Below are 16,989 nucleotides of genomic sequence, written 5' to 3'. Positions count from 1 at the left end.
ATATTGTGGGTCTTGATAAGCTCAAGTATTTCAGGGCTACAATACGATGCTCTCCTGAAGGGGTGCGTGTTATTTTAAATGATAATCATCCTGTGATGGAAAGAGTTTGTCTTGTTAAAGAGGATATTGCATTAGCTTCACTACCTAGTACTTTGTGGGCTACTTCAGATACTGATGTGGGACAAATGAGTATTCCACCGGTACATATTAGTGTCAAGGAGGGAGCTGTATTGCCACGTTTGCCTCAATACAAAATTTCACAGGAGGACGAAGAAGCACTCACACAAATTGTGCATGATCTTATTGCAGTTGGAGTTGTTGAGGAAGTTCCGTATAATGTTTGTAACAGTCTGATTCTTCCTATTCTGAAAAAGGATACTGATACTAGGATTTACTGATTCATTATTGATTTACGAGAAGTCAACAAGATTGTGATACCACACTATCCTGTGGTATTTGACATCACAACACTTCTTACTTTGGTTCCCCCGACAGCAACTACGTTCTCTGTGATAGACTTGAAGAATGCTTTCTTTTCGATCCCTATTCATCCTGACAGCCGATATTTGTTTGCTTTTACTTTGAATAAACAATCATATAGATTTTGCAGAGTTCCTCAAGGCTATCCTGAGAGTCCTAGTATTTATAGTCAAGCGTTAAAACGACAACTTGATTCTTTCGTTTTGCCTGAAGGTGTGGCTCTCATACAATATGTCGATGATATTTTGTTGGCAGCTGATACCCCTGAGCAATGTGAAAAGTGCACTTTGTCCTTACTTTCTTTTCTTGCTTCACACCATCATAAAGTGTCACGAAAGAAATTGCAATATTGTAGACCAAAGGTAACCTATTTAGGTCACCTTTTGTCTAAGGAGGGCCGTGCACTTACATCAGATCGTATTCAAGGAATTTTAGACACACAAGTACCCTCTACTCAGAAAGATGTTCATGCATTCCTTGGTCTTACTTCTTTTTGTAGGCAATGCATATTAGGGTTTTCACACATTGTCAAACCTTTGCCAGCACTTTTGACTAAAGATACTCCAATGCCCCTCCCATGGACAGATGAATGTGAGACTGCTTTCCGGCAGCTACGACAAGCCCTTTGTTCAGCACCAGTGTTAGGTACTCCAGATTACATGAAGCCTTTTGCACTTTACGTACATGAGAAAGATGGATGTGCATTGTCAGTTTTAGTACAGACACATGGCGATAAGCAGCGTCCCTGTGCATATTTTTCAGCAGTACTTGATCCTGTCGCTCGAGCGTTGCCTGGGTGTTTTCGTTCAGTTGCCGCAACAGCTGTGTCAATACGTCAGAGTGAAGGGATAGTTTTGTCACATAAGCTGTTGGTGTTAGTACCCCATGCGGTTGATGCTCTTTTAAATCAAAGACACAACATTTAACTAGCGCTCACCTGACAGGATATGAATTGACATTGCTGGCTCCTCACATTACACTGAAGAGATGTACAACACTAAATCCAGCCACTTTGTTGCCATATCCCGTGACTCAGCCTCAGTCACAAGAAACACATGATTGTATATTCCTTACCGAAGAACAGACAAAGAGTCGTATTGATCTACAAGATACGCCCCTTCCAGATGTAGACGGGGAATTGTGGGTTGATGGGTCTTGTTTGAAGTTGCCAGACGGTACGACCTCAGCTGCATATGCAATCACCACAATACACACGGTAGTGGAGACAGCTCGTCTACCACAGAAGTCAGCTCATGCAGCTGAACTAATAGCTTTGACACGAGCATGTGAGCTTAGTACTGACTTATGTGTGAACATTTATACAGACAGCTGCTATGCTTTTGGAGTGGCTCATGATTTTGGTTTGCTTTGGAAGGAGAGAGGCTTTCTCACATCCCACGGGATGCAGATATTGCACGGAGAATTAGTGCATAACCTCTTGACTGCATTGACATATCCAAAGAAAGTAGCTATTGTGAAATGTAGTGCACACAAGAAAGTGACCGATAAGATAGGGCAAGGTAATGCCCTTGCGGACTGCGTAGCACGTGAGACGGCGATGCAGCGAAGTACTACTTCTATGTATGTGGTGAAGTCACAAGCTGAACGTTGGCAGAATGCTAGGCAAGACGTATTAGATATACAGAAATCTGCTTCTGTGAAAGAACGTGAGCAATGGTCTGAAGATGGAGAATTGGATGATGAGGGCTGTTGGCGGAATAAGCAGATGGATAAATGGAAATTGCCTATAGCTTTTGTACAACCTATGGTTCAGAAGGCACATGGGCTGGCACATGTTGGAGCTTCAACAATAACGAAGTTGCTTACGCAAGTTTGGGAGCATCCAGAAATTTCCAGTACAGCTAAGAGAGTAGTACAGTCTTGTTTGATCTGTTTACAATACAATCCTGGCAAAGGGACACGTACTCCTGCGGGAGGGTTTGCTACACCAACTGCACCTTTTGAAGTTCTACAAATGGATTATATTCAGCTTGAACGCTGCAACAATTTAAAGTATGTCTTGGTGGTGGTATGTGCCTTCAGTAAATGGATGGAGGCGTACCCCACAAAGGATAATACTGCCATTACCACAGCGAAGGTGCTTTTGAAAGAATTTTTCCCTAGGTTTGGTGTTTGCAGACTTTTATGGAATGATAACGGACCTCATTTTGTTGGAGAAGTTATTAAGTATGTCCGGAAAGGATTAGGGATCAAACAGAAGTTCCATGCGGTTTTCCACCCACAATCAGCAGGGTTGGTGGAAAGGTATAATGCTACTTTGAAGCTGAAGTTAGCGAAGATACAGGCTTCCACATCCTTAACTTGGCCGGATGCATTACCGTTGGCATTATTGTCTATTAGGTCAGTTCCACACTCTCGAATCGGCCTTACTCCTTACGAAATAGTGTTTTGAAGGCCAATTAACATTTGGGGAGTTCCTAAGCCAAATTCTGTATATGATGAACCTTGTGTCCTGATGAATGATTATTTGGCACAGTTAACCGACAATTTGGTTTCTATTCATCAACAGGTTCGAGAAGCACTTCCTGACAGATCTACAGGTGAAGGCCATGAACTCCGACCTGGTGACGAGGTGATGATTAAGTCCTTTGAAAGATCAAGCAGCTTGGAACCAAGGTGGCGAGGCCCAGAACAGGTGCTCCTTGCGACAAGGACAGCAGTTTGAATGACGAACCGAAATAATTGGGTCCATAGTACTCACTGCAAGAGAGTGCTACCTATCTTGGTGGAACCTGCTGTGCTGACCGATCATCAAGAGACTTTGACTATGGAGAAAGACCGTGCTATATCACCTGGCGAACCTGCGGAGTTCTTCCCGGACCATACGATTTCTGGAGTGTCGCGATATAATTTGAGACCGAGGAAAGACCCCGTAGTGCTGGAGAAAACTGGTTGAGCTACTGCCCTGGGTTAGTGAAACGGAGAGCCAATGTGGCAAGGGGGGGATCAGCCATGCATAAGAGTAGTGACACCCGTCTTGGCCCGTGGTGAAGAAATCAGCGGCTGCCCAGGGATAAGAGCTCCAACGATTGTTTTTAATTAATTTCTGAAAGGGTCGATTATCACTGTTGCTAAAATGAATAACAAACTGATCATTAGTACTATGGGGTTTGTTGTTGTTTTGGTGGTTATAGCAATAATCACCTGGTTTGTTGAAAAGAAGGCTCCTGCTCGTGAGTTTTTTGTTGCCACTACTCCAGTACCAGAGGATCACTATTACTTTACGCTTCCCTATTGTCAGGATACTTCAATTCGATTTCCTCAGAAGCAGAAGATAACTCCTCAGTCCCGACCCAAGCTACTCACAATGAATATTAATCCTTTCTGCTGAGTACCCCGGAGGGGGAAAGGGGAATAGGATGGTAGAGAGACTGCCACAGAGATGATGAACGCCAGTACTCAGTCTGCCTCTTCACATCTAAGATTGGATACAGCACCTGCAAGAGTCACAGTCGCAATTACTAGGGACATACAACATCAGTTTTTCACTTTCTACTCTCAACACTTAATTCTCTTTAATTCTATTATTTCTTCAATCACCCTGAGTTCTCTGTAGCCTTGCTTCTCTCTATAAATGATAGCTCTTCTTAAAAAAATGCTTATTACTGATTCTGGAAGAACTTCTCAACCTTTGTTAGAGATTGGTTTTATGTTGCTATATATATATATATATATATAGTTGGTGATAATGCGTTCTTCAAATCAGCTGATGTTATTTAATTTCTCCTGTCTTATTGTGACTTCTGTCAATACTTGTATTTGTAAATGCTTGTTTATTAAAGTTCGTTTCTCCTTTCTTACTTCGGCATTTGTTGATAACTTATATTTGTAAATGCTTGTTTATTACAGTTAGTTTCTCCTTCCTTACTTCGACATCTGTCGATAACTTGTAGTTGTAAATGCTTGTTTAGTTTGTTTCTCTTTTAAACTCTATTTTGGTTTATTACCATTGAATTTGTAAATGCTTATTTGTTAACAGTTCGTTTCTCCTTTAAACTTGGCCTTTGTTTATAACCTTGGCATTTGCAGATACTTGCTCTTTTAAAGTTCGTTTTTTCTTTGACTTTAATATCTTAAACAAGAACCATGTAAACATAAGGTTAATTCATACATTAACTCTGTAGCCTTGCCGACTTCCACGGGAACGGTCTACTATCAAACTCTTCGAATAAACCTTGACAATATTTATCCGTTTTCTGTAATATAATCTTCGAATGTAATTTTACCTCACAGGAGTTTCTGTTCTGAAGCGCGCTCTCTCTCCACATAGCTGATTCCTGTCAGACCTCAGTTGAAGTGCAAGGCTTCCAGCTGGAGAGCTCGTAACCTAGCAACCAACCGATTGCAAGACTAGAACTGTAACTAACCTTCAGGACTCACAGCGGCCATCTTGGATCTTCTCTTCTTGATTCTTCCTTTGAAATAAGCGCAAGATTACTCTGCAAACCTTCTTCCAGTTTGGGCTTTGCTGTCTCCACTGAGGATATCTCTTTGCTTTTCTCATGCACTTCTCTGATTTGACTTGGCAAGTTTGTGTGGTCATGACAGTACTCCCCCTCAAGGAACAGTTCTCCAATTTAGGTTTGCTTGGGTAGGTTCTATGAAAGTTTCTCACTAATCTTGAAGCATGTACATACTTGTGCGGCTCCCAGGATCGTTCCTCTGGACCATAACCTTTCCAATCAATTAGATAATAAAGCTGGCCATTACGGATTTTGGAATCTAACATTTGATTGACCTCATACTCTTCTGCAGAGCTAATCTGGATAGGAATTGGAGGGGAGTTTTGACGTAAATTTGGAGGACTGTTCTTTAACAAGGAGACATGGAAAACAGGATGTATCTTTAGATGAGCTGGCAACTGCAATTTAACTGCCACTGGATTGATCATCTTGTCAACTTTGAATGGGCCTATAAATCGTGGCTGAAATTTGCGATTTCCTTTGAGACGTAAATGACGAGTGGATAACCAAACTTTGTCTCCTTTCGAATAAATGGGGCTCTCTCTTCTTTTTCTATCAGCCTGAGTCTTATATGAGTCTTTTGCTTGAATGATGTTTTTTCTAGCCCTAACTAACATGGTCTGCAAATCCCTCACCATCTCTTCTACTGCAGGCACTGAATCATCTTCTTTACACAACATTACATTAGGATGTCTACCATGGTTCAGATAAAAGGGGGTGAGCCCAGTGGTGGAATGAACAGCATTATTGTAAGCAAATTCAGCTGCCCACATCAACTCGGGCTATCCCTTCTCTTTATCGAATAAATTGAGTCTTAAATACGGTTCTAACTCTTGATTCACTCTCTCTGTTTGCCCATCGGTTTCAGGATGGTAACTGGTAGAGTAACGAGAATCAATTCCTAATCTTTTACTAAAGGCCTTCCAAAAGCGAGAAACAAATTGGGACCCCCTGTCTGAAACTAGAATTTGTGGGATACCATGGGCGCGTACTATGTGTTGTGTAAACAACTGTGCAACCTGTGGGGCTCGAGGGATTTCTTTCAAAGGAATGAAATGCGCCATTTTAGTGAAAGTGTCTACAAAAACTAGGATAGTGTTAAAACCTTGGCTACTAGGGAGGTCCACTATAAGATCCATAGTAACAGTATGCCAGGCATGGGGTGCAGTGGGCAAAGGTCTTAACAGACCTTGTGAAGCTGTTCTATTTGATTTCCCTCTTTGACATTTGTCACAAGTTGACACATATTGTCTTATCTGAGTTTTCATTTTTGGCCACCAAAATTCTCGTTGTATTAGATTTTGAGTCTTTTGAATTCCTTTGTGTCCAGCCAATTGATCGTCATGATAAGCCTGAAGAATTTTTTCTTGCAGCTCCACAGTCGGAACATACAGTGCACCTTTAAAGTATGGCAAACCTTTTTTGATTTCTCTTCCTTGGCCTTCTTTGGACCACTTCAGCATTCCTTCGAATTTTAAGTTTTCTTGAATTTCTTTGGTTAAATTTTCATACAATATGGCAGATATGAACTTCTCTTGTGGAATAATCAATTCTTTTTCTGGAGGCTCTTTAACTGCACCGGTATCAATTTGAGATAGAGCATCTGCCTTCCCATTTACTTTTCCTGCTCTGAAAGTGATAACAAAAGCAAAGTCTGCAAAATATAGGGACCAACGCAGTTGTCTAGCTGTTAGAGTTCGAGCTGATTTTAAAAACTGTAAATTTCAGTGGTCCGTGTAAACGTTCACTTTATGCTTAGCTCCCAAAATGTGATGCCTCCACTCACAAAAAGTTTCTTTGACTGCCAATAGCTCCTTATCCGCAATTGAATAATTTATCTCTGGTGGTGTTAATTTTCAAGAGAAATAGGCCACTGGATGTAATTGACCTGTATCTTTATGACGCTGGGAAAGGATACCTCCTATGGCAACATCTGAAGCATCTGCCTCCACATAATATGGCTCATCTGGATTGGGGTGGAGCAAGATTGGAGCTGAGACGAAGGAATTCTTCAAAAAATTAAAAGCATTTTCAGCTTCTTTTGTCCACTCAAACTTCACTCCTTTCTTCAACAATCGAGCAATGGGTGTAACTGTTTGAGAAAAATTGGATATGAATCTTCGATAAAAATTAGCGAACCCCAAAATACTCTGGATCTCTTTGACATTGCAAGAAGAAGGCCAATGTTGCACTGTCTTTATCTTGGCAGGATCCATACTAACTCCTTCTGGTGACAAAATGAATCCTAAGAACTTAACTTGTTCCACATGAAATGCACACTTCTCCAATTTTACATAGAGATGGTTTTCTTGCAACCTTGTGAGGATGGATCGAACATGGGAAATGTGCTCCTGTAGATTGTCGGAAAAGATTAAAATGTCATCTATATAAACCACGGCAATTCGGTCGAGGAATTCTCGTAATATATCATTAACGAAATGCTGGAAGGCAGCGGGAGCAATGCATAACCCATAAGGCATCACTTGATATTCAAATAATCCGTATCGAGACCGAAAAGCGGTTTTCCATTCATCCCCTGAAGCCACTCGAATCAAATGATATGCTCCTCGCAGGTCCAATTTGGTGTAGATTCTAGCATTCTTTACTTGATCTAATAAAACTAACACTAAAGGCAGTGGGTATCGATTTTTGATGGTAACCTGATTGAGGGCTCGATAATCAATGCAAGTTCGAAGACTCCCATCCTTCTTTGGTATGAAAAATAGTGGGGATGACACTGGAGATTCAGCAGGACGAATAAAACCATTAGCAAGATATTGATCCAGATACTCCTTTAAATGTTGATTCTCTGCTTCGGTCAATGCGTATATTCTGCTACATGGCAATATCGCACCTGGCTCCAGTTCAATTTTGCAGTCGTAGGGTCGATGTGGTGGCAATTTCTCAGCCTCCTTTTCATCAAAAACGGCGACTAAATCCTCATATTCTTTTGGGATTTCTGCTGTCTTTAGTGCACAGATCATTGAAGAGTGTGATGATAAACAGGCCGCTTGGGACTTGGTGAACACTTCCACTCCATCATGAAAGCAATTCTCTTTGCAGTAAGAGGAATTCATCTTGATCGTTCTTTTGCTCCAATCAATTTGTGTATTATGTTCTGTAAGCCAGGGCAGACCCAAAATGAGTTGAAATTGTGGAGCATCTATCAAATTAAAGATTATCTGCTCCTGATGTCCACCAAAAACTTGCATCTGAATTGGTTCGGTCTCATGGGAAATGGGTCCTGAAGAAAGATTGGTTCCATCCACAGCTCTTACTACTTCCAAAGTAGATTTCTTGATAAATCGAATACCCATTTAACAAGCGTATTTGATATCACAGAAGTTGCCCGTAGCTCCAGAGTCTATCATAACTGAGATCCCTTGAATTTCCTTCTCAAGGGTCTTAACTGATACTGTTTGTACCAAATGTGGCGCTGCGGTTTGTAAGGTATTCACCACTCGTTGATCTAAAGGAGTTGTCTTGGGTTCTGCTTTCATCAGGGCAACTCCCTCTACTGATGAAGGTGGCCTTTTCCCGACTGAAGAGCTTTGGGTTTCTTGGGACAGTTTTTAACAAAATGCCCAGATGCACCGCAATATAAACATAGTTGATTCACTCTTCCTTTCTCTTTTTCTTCCTTAGATAAAGGACCTCGGATGGAACCAATTTGCATTGTTTCTTCTATCGTTATCCCTTCTCCGGCTCTCGTATGATCATTTCTTACACGATCAATTCTCAGGGGAAATGGTCGATACTCTCTTCTCTTTTCTGCTCTTCGTTCAGTTAACCGGTGGTCAATCTGTAACACAAGATCAATTCACTCCGAAATTTCGGTGGGTCTATTTGGAACTTGTGCTAAGGCATCTTTCAATTCATCTCTCAGTCCACGATAAAATATGGCGGCTCTTTTTGACTCCGGCCAGGCAGTCTCTACAATGAGTTTATTGAAATGAGCCAGATAGGCTACTAGATCTTTATTACCTTGCCTGATTTCCAGTAGTTCATTGTCAGTGGCTTGAGCTGCAGTTCGCCGATCAAATATTCTTAAGAACTCTTCCTTGAAATTTTGGAAATTATATAAAACAGGATCATTTCCAGAAATTATTGGCATGGACCATGCGGTCGCATCTCCTGTCAGATAAGACAATATAAATGCCACTTTGGACTAGTCTTTGGAAAAAATGACTGGTCTACATAAAAAATGCAATGAGCATTGGGTCAGAAAAATCTGCGCTTTATTTGGATCCCCACCGAAGCGCTCGGGTTGAGCCAAAGGAATGATAGGGGAAACCACATGAATTACTTGAGTGGATATACCTGCAGACTGTGAAGGGCTAGGGATTTGTGAAAACACAGATTCATTTGATTTAGCGGTGTTCCCTAACTCATTTATTCGCTGTTTTATTTGGACTGTTTCTTCCATGGTGTTATTTAATTGTTTCTGTAACCCTTCCAAAACGGTGGCTAAAGCTTTTATATCAATTCCTTCTGCCATTCTGCTCAGGAGGAAATCTGTTTTTTCCCTAAAATTAGGGTGATGGCACTTCAATCTGTCAGGATACGTCAATTCGATTTCATCAGAAGCAGAAGATAACTCCTCAGTCCCGACCCGAGCTACTCACAACGAATATTAATCCTTCGTGCTGAGTACCCCGGAGGGGGAAAGGGGAATGGGATGGTAGAGAAACTGCCACAGAGATGATGAACGCCAGTACTCAGTCTGCCTCTCACATCTAAGATTGGATACAGCACCTGCAAGAGTCATAGTCGTAATTACTAGGGACATACAACATCAGTTTTTCACTTTCTACTCTCAACACTTAATTCTCTTTAATTCTATTATTTCTTCACTCACCCTGAGTTCTCTGTAGCCTTGCTTCTCTCTATAAATGATAGCTCTTCTTAAAAAAATGCTTATTACTGATTCTGGAAGAACTTCTCAACCTTTGTTAGAGATTGGTTTTATGTTGCTATATATATATATATAGTTGGTGATAATGCGTTCTTCAAATCAGCTGATGTTATTTAATTTCTCCTGTCTTATTGTGACTTCTGTCAATACTTGTATTTGTAAATGCTTGTTTATTAAAGTTCGTTTCTCCTTTCTTACTTAGACATTTGTTGATAACTTGTATTTGTAAATGCTTGTTTATTACAGTTAGTTTCTCCTTCCTTACTTCGACATCTGTCGATAACTTGTAGTTGTAAATGCTTGTTTATTTAAGTTCGTTTCTCTTTTAAACTCTATTTTGGTTTATTACCATTGAATTTGTAAATGCTTATTTGTTAACAGTTCGTTTCTCCTTTAAACTTGGCCTTTGTTTATAACCTTGACATTTGTAGATACTTGCTCTTTTAAAGTTCGTTTTTTCTTTGACTTTAATATCTTAAACAAGAACCTTGTAAACATAAGGTTAATTCATACATTAACTCTGTAGCCTTGCCGACTTCCACGGGAACGGTCTACTATCAAACTCTTCGAATAAACCTTGACAATATTTATCCGTTTTCTGTAATATAATCTTCAAATGTAATTTTACCTCACAGGAGTTTCTGTTCTGAAGCGCGCTCTCTCTCCACACAGCTGATTCCTGTCAGACCTCAGTTGAAGTGCAAGGCTTCCAGATGGAGAGCTCGTAACCTAGCAACCAACCGATTGCAAGACTAGAACTGTAACTAACCTTCAGGACTCACAGCGGCCATCTTGGATCTTCTCTTCTTGATTCTTCCTTTGAAATAAGCGCAAGATTACTCTGCAAACCTTCTTCCAGTTTGGGCTTTGATGTCTCCACTGAGGATATCTCTTTGCTTTTCTCATGCACTTCTTTGATTTGACTTGGCAAGTTTGTGTGGTCATGACACCTATCAGGAGCAGAAGCACAGTCAATCGTACTTCAATAATACTTTCATTCAGATGTTGCATCATACTCATAATGCTACAAATACTACTAACTGTTGGGTATGTGGAATGATACCTGCGCATCAAAAGAAAGGAGGAACACCTTTCATTCCTCTTCCTTTTTCACACAATGGTTCTTGTCAAGCTTGGTATACGCTTTTGTTTGCATCTGAAAAACGTACAGAGGGCGGACTTCTTTTTAGCCTTAATAAAGTATGCTACCAAGACAAAGATGGGTATCCCCAAGCCAAAGGAACTAAATGGGAATGGGAAGAGTATCAACCGGACAGTGTTTCAATACCATATGTCTTCACAAATATAAGAGACTCTGACAAGAAAGAACAATTTGTGATTTCTGTTACAAAAACTAAAGCAGATCTATGTATACGTAGCATTGGGTGAATTCCAGTAGGGATAAGCAATTGTACCTTGATTTTAACTATGGAGGGTGTAAATAATAGTAGTTTTACAGCTTCACATAATACATATTTTGTTTGTGGTAACTATGGATATTACCAACTACCTGTTGGGTGGTCAGGTGTGTGTTAAGTATCTTTTCTATTACCCCCTGTGTTTTTGGCCCCTGCATCATATCACCGAGATTTTAAACTGTTCAATGACATCATTAAAAATAGATATAAAAGGACAATAAGTACAAATGAGGTAGACCAAACAGACACTAGCCTGCAACAATATGTTGATTTTAATTTAGGGTTGTTCTCCTTTGTGGGTGCTGCGTTAAACAGTAGGAAAGTGAGACGACTGACTAGGGTTGTGGAAGTTGTTACCAATCAGGCAGCTCTGGCACTTGGGAATATTACTGAGGAGGTCCAAATTGCGAGGATTGTAGCGCTTCAAAATCGTATGGTACTAGATGTGATATTAGCTGATCGAAGTGGTGCATGTCGCATCATCAGTAGTAGTTGCTGTGTTTTTATTCCAGATCACTCACCTTCAGTATATGATGCAATATCTAAATTGCATAAAATTGCTGCAGAAATCCACACAGAGACTGGTACTTGGACTTTTTCTGGATGGTTTTGGGCTCTTGTTTCCGCTTGGGGCTGGAAACTACTGACTATCCTGTGTGTAATGATTGCAATATTTTTCACATGCTGTATCTGTATTCAGTGTGTTCCAATGTTCTGCTCCATGTGTATTACTGCTTGTATGCCTACCAAAAGAAATATTACAGAAATGAAAGCACAACACATGTTAGATAAGGAAATAGCTGAAATGATGAACTTAAATATACAAGATGAATATTTAGATTATCCCAGAAAGACGAATGTCTTCAGCTAATGCTGAAAGGGTCGTCTGTTGTAATTTAATAGCAATTAGATTAAGCATTAGCAGAAGACATCTTGTATTTAGCAACTATTGTGAACATTTGGTGGTATCCATTTTGTATTCATGGCAGACATTTTCTCTGCCATGTGCTCGCCGTGTGCTCTGTCCTACCTTTCTGTTAACTACTCTTTAAAATCTGTCTAGTGACAGGTTATATTTAGCATCTCCCACTTTCGCACATGCCCAGTAAGATCTGCAGCTGTTAGTAATCAGTAACAGACAGTAATGTGTCAACTAGTCCTTGAAACTGTTAGACCCTCCTACCTGTCGACTGTGCATTTCCATATGACCTTACATGTATATAAGTCTTGCTTCTATAATTGTACCACCTTCTTTTAGCCCCTGCGTGGGTATAAAAGGACCATGCTCTCTTAGTTCAGTGTGCTACTTCAAACATTACCGAAGGGTGCTGTTTGAACTGTAGTACCACCTCATGAGGTTTAATAAACTTTGTCTTTTATTTCAGTTTCTGTGCCAACTTCTTCCTATATGGTCTGAGGACTTTGTGCAGAGAAGGGTGAACCCCTTGCACTAGTAGGCCTTGCTGAGGCTTACTTCAACAATACCATTTCTGTGACTCTGCCTGTTTGTGGATTCCCTGTCTGGGTCAGTTAGACAGTTGGGCTGGTTGCTCCTCACACTAGACAGTGACACAAAAGGGAGCTGAGGTTTAGCCCACATATCCTGATGAGCCATCTGTGCTAGGAGGGAGGGGAGAAGTGGTCACTCGCACCTGAAAGGGCTGTGTCTGCTCTCACACAATGCAGTCTCCATCCCCCTGGTGAGTGTCTGGGGCCTGGCCTGGGCAAGGCAGGATTTCACATTCTAAAGAGACTTTACTTTGAAGTAAGCCTACTTCAAAGGAGAAACTCGGTATAAGAAGGGCACACAAAACCACAGACTTTAGAACACTTCTGGAAACAAGAAGGAACCTCTGCCTGGAGAAGAGCTGAAGAGCTGAGGAGAAGTGCTGCCCTGCCTGTGACTGTGCTTTGTGGAGCTACCCTGCAGTTGCTGCTTCTGCCAGAGTAAGAGGGCAAAGACTGAACTTTGTGTGCCTTCCATCTTGTGAAGAAATCTCCAAGGGCTTGATTTAGAGCTTGCCTCCTGTTGTTTGAAGTCTCACGGACAGCAAAGACTTCTCTCTGCCAGCACCTGGAGTCTCTGGAGAGACTACTGCTCTGACAAGTGGTGCCCTATCCAGTCCTTGGGCCCTTGAAAGGAAAGCTGGTGGAAATCCAAGGAAATCGACTTCGGACGACTTCGGACCAACGCCACTGCTGAATCCGGTGACGCCACCTGCACCCGATGCCGTGACCTTCGCTGGAATGCGATGCTCTTCGCAGGCCCGACGCTGCTGCAGCCCCGCTGAAGTCCGCAACTCCGTGGAAGTCACCGCACCACGTTGTTACCGACGCCGCTCGAAGTGCGCGGATTCAACATTTTGCACAGACGCCGTGATCCCCGACTTCGCGCATCGGCTTGTTTTCACTCTTCGCCAAAGGTACTGTACTTGGGGGTCTACGTGACTCCGTGTCCGGCGCCCCTGGTGTCCGCTGGTTGGGAACGACTCCGTCACGACGCCGTGTTAACACCTCATCGAAGCATTTTTGTTTCTAAACGCTAATTTTTTTGTTTAATCTTTAAAAATTCATAACTTGGCTTGTGTATGTTGGATTTTTGTCGTTTTGGTCTTGTTTTGTTTAGATAAATATTCCATATTGTTCTAAACTGGTGTTGTGTCATTTTGTAGTGTTTTCATTAAGTTACTGTGTGTGTTGGTACAAATACTTTACCCCTAGCACTCTGAAGTTAAGCCTACTGCTCTGCCAAGCTACCAAGGGGGAAAGCAGGGGTTAGCTGAGGGTGATTCTCTTTTACCCTGACTAGAGTGCGGGTCCTTGCTTGAAGAGGGGGTAACCTGACTGTCAACCAAAGACCCCATTTCTAACATATGCACTTTGCTTGTTTGTGACCATTTGTTTTTCTCCCCTGCAATCCCCCATGTCACCCTCATGTCTGCGAAGGCACGGCCATCGATGTGGGCTTGGCAGATACACAGAGAGGTGGCACCTCCCAGCACTGCACAGACACACAGCCCAGATACCTGGACTACTAGACTGCTCTGGGCTTCCTCAGCCATGAACCTGTTGCCACCACTCAGCTACCTCAGACTGGCCTTCACAGGGTTGTACCTCCCCGCACCCGGTAGGCTGCGCTGGGCTGTGCCAGACTACGGGCACAAGGGACTCGTTTTCTGAATGGGGTTCTATGGCTGTAATGATAAGTGTTTGCTTGTGACCATATGTTTTCACTATGCTTGTATTTTGTAGTCTCCTCTTGTGCTCCTGATATTTAACAGATAAGGATTAGACAAAATGATGGTTCGTATCCTCTGGATGTCTGTGTCTTTATAAGTTACGTCCACTTGGATGTACATGTGTATTATTTATTTGATATTTGGTTTTGTTCATGTTAATTGCGTGTACTAGTAGTACCAGTTTTATTGTATGGATTGCCTAAAATAATTTTGCAATAATTAACACAGAATTACATTACTTGCCATATAATTAAATTAATAAAACAATGTTCTGTTTTTGTTCCACCTGCTTTAAATCCATGCTTAGTCTTGCACCGGTTCAAACCCTTCAGCATGTTTGTTTCCTATATTATGTGATAAAGTGAAACTGGTTATGATGAAAAGATAATAATAACACTGTGGAATGTATAGGGCCTCTGTATAAAGGTGGGCACAGAAACAAACATTCTGCTCGAGTCTGTACGTAACCGCTGTGTTTGGTTTGGTTTCATTAATTTGTTTTGATGTGAAAGCTCCTATTTGTCGGTGCATCTGTATGGTTGTGCATCTGTGTGTTCTAAGCAATACATGCATGCCTGTGCTATGTGACATGGTGTTTGGTTTAATGCTAACAGAGTGTGTTTTGTTACTATGAAAAGCATGTGCACTTCTTTGGTTGTTTCTGTGGGTGTGGGTTTAGTTTGCAGTTGCGCTTGTGTGTTTGCTGCTATGTAAGTGCTGACTTCTGAGAAAAAGGTGTGAATGTTTATGTGGAGTAAATGCATAGGGGATTGTTGACATTAATGCGATCTTTTGCTGTGCAAAGTGTATACGCTTGTGTGGAGTCTGTATTTAATGTTTATATGAAAGGGGTTATAATAGTTTTGTGTGTTGTCTGATGTTGGGCGTGGAATTATTTTGGACGACGTGTGCATCTGTCATGCAAGCTAAATACCGCGCTTTTAGTTTGTGTTTCCATTGTGTGGTCATATGTGTAGCAGGTTAATAAGCATGTAGGCATTTGTAAAGCGTCAAAAGGCATGGTCTGTGCCACATCAAAGCGCTCTTTCCTGAGCACGCAGCATTGCATGTTCGGCACACTCCCTTGGGTGCAGCAGACCCCACAGGCAGTCGCAGGTACTATTGATTAAAGGGGTGCAAAAATTCCGTATATAAATGATCTTTCTGGTGGACTGCCTACACCTTTCTTGGAGTAAATAAACAAGCAGGGGTTGTCGGAGGCATCATCACACTAGTGGCAGGTTACCTGATGGTGATATTTTCCTCGTCCCACTATAATGATGCAATAGTAAACCTGGTTGAAGGGAATTCTTCGGGCTGATTAATATGGTGTTATTGTGGTTCTAATCTGTGTGCTACTCGTTTTATTTCAGTGGCAAAGGAACATACTGATCAGTAAAATAGCAAAGCACAAGACTCATTCCTGCTTTGCAAAAATGTAAGATTATGCTGGCATCTTTTCACCCTCGTGTGCATCCCAGGCCATTCTAGGAACAACATTCTGCTCTTGTGGAAAAACATTTAATCGAATCTGCTCCATGTGACCAAGCATAGAGAGCAAGCCTGTCTTCCTCCAGTTGTTTGGGCTGCTGCATTCTACCTGCAAAGAAAATCATTTTAAAATGGTCCAAAAGGTGCCTATAGCAACACATTTGCCACATACATTTGCTAAAAAAAATCGGATTTAACAAACAAACAAATATTGCAGTACTTCAGGGTCTGCTATAATTTACAGTATCTACATTTATTTCTCGAAAACAGGAAATATTGTACGTGTGTGAGGATCTGGGTGTATTATATGACAGGGCTGGGTAGCCTGATTGTGTACACTCACAGAGGCATCTTTGGAAAAGAACACTCTAGTTTTATGAACCTCTAGCTCAACCATGGGTAGCTGTGGCTGTGATCTGTAAGGCTCAGTAAAGGTACTTAGGCCTATATTTATACTTCAATTGCGCAAAATTTCCATTATTTTTTTTAACACACATTCGGCACAAACCTAACTCCATATGTCTAATGTCAAAATATAGGAGTTGCACCATTTCTTGGATGCGTGCACCTACCTTGCGTCAATGAGATACAAAGTAGGCATTCCCATCTAAAAAATAGTGCTATCCCCAGAGCTCCATATTTATCCCCCTGTGTTAAAATGACGCACGGGTGGGAGGAGGGGTAAATATTGGTGCAAAGCTTGCATAGAATGGGTCCACAGGTGCCCTCCACAAGCCCCAGGAACACCCCTACCCCCACCGGAGGGACACCAGTGGATGGGGGACCCCACCACTGGGAAGTCCTGGTAAGAATTTTGTATTTTTTTATTTGGCATCGGTGGCCCTAACTTGGGGCCCTCTGCATGGCACAGGGTGCAATGGCTATGCCCAGGGTACACTTGTCCGCTGTGCTGGCCATTGGGGTGGTGGGCATGACTCCTGTCTTCCCTAAGACAGGAGTCA

This window comes from Pleurodeles waltl, chromosome 9 (assembly GCF_031143425.1).
Source record: "Pleurodeles waltl isolate 20211129_DDA chromosome 9, aPleWal1.hap1.20221129, whole genome shotgun sequence".
Classification (NCBI taxonomy): Eukaryota; Metazoa; Chordata; class Amphibia; order Caudata; family Salamandridae; genus Pleurodeles; species Pleurodeles waltl.
Note: the sequence above shows the minus strand (reverse complement) of the source record.